The sequence below is a fragment of the Octopus bimaculoides genome, chromosome 2 (assembly GCF_046866305.1).
Source record: "Octopus bimaculoides isolate indiv1 chromosome 2, ASM4686630v1, whole genome shotgun sequence".
In the NCBI taxonomy this organism is placed as follows: Eukaryota; Metazoa; Mollusca; class Cephalopoda; order Octopoda; family Octopodidae; genus Octopus; species Octopus bimaculoides.
In genome coordinates, this window is record NC_142929.1 from 55,324,886 (window position 1) to 55,327,694 (window position 2,809).

The 2,809-nt window shown below is 44.5% G+C and overlaps 1 long non-coding RNA gene across 1 annotated transcript in view; it reads left to right on the top strand.

Annotated features, from left to right (window-relative positions):
* Window positions 1-386: 386 nt before the first annotated feature.
* Window positions 387-2,809, top strand: part of LOC149137068 (uncharacterized) — a 31,992-nt gene continuing 29,569 nt past the window's right edge. The window contains exon 1 of the long non-coding RNA XR_016237642.1: window positions 387-413. This is a non-coding gene — a long non-coding RNA (uncharacterized LOC149137068). The remainder of the gene's footprint in view (window positions 414-2,809) is intronic.

Genomic DNA, 2,809 nt, shown 5'->3' on the forward strand with positions numbered 1-2,809 from the left:
ATTTTAGTGTGTGGTGCAGGGTTGGTGTAATGTGTAGTATTTTGATGTGTTCTGGCGGTGTTGTGTACGGGTGGTTGCTGGTTTTTATGTCTTCGTTTGTTATGTTTGTTTTTGTGTTGATGTATTCCATCAACTCTGAGTTTTTTGTGTTGATGGCAGTGAGCATTGTGTGTGTGCTTACTTTTGGGGTTTTTCTGCTTGTGTTGGTGCTGTGTGTGCTAGTGTTGGTGTCTGGAGTGTTTTCGGGAGTTATGTATCTCCCTGCTTTGTTTGTGTTTGCTTTTCTTTTCTTGCTCCTCTATCTCCTTCCTTTCTGGGCTATTTGCCAGTCCTCATTACTTTCGTCTTCCGACCAAGGTTCCGAGGAATCGGAAGGGGGCAGGAGCATGTCGTGTGGATCTGTGTTTGTTTGTGTAAGTGGTTGTGTTGTTGTTTTTGTTGTTGTTGGTTGTTGACTTGCTGGTTGTGGTGTATGTGATGTGTGGGAAGTGGGATCAGTTTTTGTATTGTCTTTTGGTTTAACTGTTTCTTTAGTTCTTGTTGTTGGAGGTGTTTTTCCGGATGCTGTTTTATGTTCGTTTGTTGGTGTTGTTGGATGTGTCTCATTGCTTGTTTTCTGTGTTGATGGTGGTGTGGGTAGTAAAGGTTCCTTTTTCCTTGTACTCTTTCCTTGTGGTTGTTGTTCTTGCTCTTGTTGATTTTTCTTTGTTGTTGGGCAGTTAGTTCGGAGGTGCCCTTCTCTGCCACACAGGTAGCAGCGAGGCCTCCTGCCTTCTACCACTAGATAGAGAATATGGCCGTCTGGCATATCAATATGGTGTGGGATGTTGCTTACTTGACTCTCATTGATTTGGAGCAATACTTCGATCCTTTTTCCGGACCATTTTAGTTACTGGTAAGTGGCAGATAGATATCTTTTTATTATAGCCACACAGGGCTAAATACAGAAAATGGACAAATTACAAAGTAGAGCTTTTCTTGGGGGGGGGGGGATAATTTTGATCAAAAGGGATCGCGGGAAGAAAAAAAAACGTGGGGGGGGGCGATCAATAGGGATCGTGTATCACAGTCGATGTAAAAAACGGGGAACAGATTAGGTTTATCCGTGGAGAGAAAAGCCTACGGAAAAGACCACGGTCACCTCAGGCTTTTTTTTTTAAAGGTACATGAAAGTAAGTACCTTCTCTCTTTTTGTCTCTTTTTGTTACAAGTCTATGCTTAAAATGGTGTCGTCATTCATTCTTACCATTCTTGCCACATTTACCCATTTTTATTGAAACTTTCATTCAACAACACTTTCCTCTCTATCCTCATCCTCCTTTTCAAGTGGTACTTGAAAAAGTTGACGAGGGACTGACCAGAGAGGAAAGTGTTTGTTTGTAGACCTTTCAAACGCGTCCACCACACGCATTCTTTTGCCATAGCTATCAGTGTTACAAAAACCGTTTTTCCTTCCCGTTTAAAGGAAGGTGGCGGAACAATATTCACGATAGACCCGGCTGATAAGTGGGCTCGTCCCACACGCGACAACAGCCGTTCGACGAAGGTCCACAGCTCTGAAATATCTGGACACTGCACGAGTGCGTGCAGAACGGTTTCGTCGCTCTGACCGCATCTCGGGCAGGTCGGTCCGGTGGTTTTCGAACCGTATCTGTAGATCTTCTCTCGAACTGGTAGTCCGTCTCGATAGCATTGCCAAGCCAGGGATCTCTGGAAATTATGCATAGGCCCCGGCCCGAACGTCGTCTTGAAAAGACGGGTTAGGAATTTCTCGTCGACACCCAGGTTTGCCCCGAGAGTGTCGTCAGACGTCCCCTCCACTAGTCCTCTATAGAACGCATTGGTCGTTTGGAAGTTGCACAAGTTTGATCCCGGACGGCAGAGCTGTTGTAGAGCTTGGCCACACTCGCGGTGCCAATCGCCCAGTTTCGGTCTCTTCCTGATCCATGTTTGCAGTTCGGTGAGTGAGACGAGCTGCGGGAAGGCGTGCCTCACAAACGGCGCCCACACCTGTTCACCGTTGTCAATGAAGTTCCAGAGATGCCGCAGTCTCAGCGCATGTCTGCGCATCATTAACCACGGCATCCCCAGTCCTCCACGTAACGGTTGTTGACAGCAAATAGATCGCCTCACCATCGGAACGCCACCCTTCCACAGAAAGCGGAAAAGTATGCGTTTTAGTTTCGTGATGGTGGCATCGGGACAAGGCACGACGGCCAGGCGGTAATCGATGACTGATGCGATATACACATTAGCCACCTCCGCCCGGCCTTTTAGAGATAACTTTCTCTCAGCCCATGTTTGGCTGAGTTTGATCACTCTACTGGTGATCTCGTCCCAGTTCTTATCCATTTGGAGGTCCGGACTGAACCAGACCCCGAGCAGTTTAAAGATAGATAGGTAGGTAGATAGATAGGTAGGTAGATAGATAGATCGATAGATAGATAGATAGATAGATAGATAGATAGATAGATAGATAGATAGATATGTTTCTTTATTAGCCACACAGGGCTCAACATAGAGGGGACAAAATACAAATGTAGAGTTTTTCTTTTCGATGGGGACGAAAATAAAGTAAAAAATTAAAATGGGATAACGATGAAAAGGCATCGAGAAAACGTTTGGGGTATGTACAAAAAAAATATATATATTACAAAAATTTCCCAATAAATGGGGAGGTTATCCGTGGAAAGAAAAACCTACAGAAAAGACCACGGTAACCTCGGTCCTTAGTGTCACAATTTGTTAAATAAAATTTCTTTTATTTATGCAAGAAACGTAAGTAACTCTCTGTTTACAAAATTTTAAA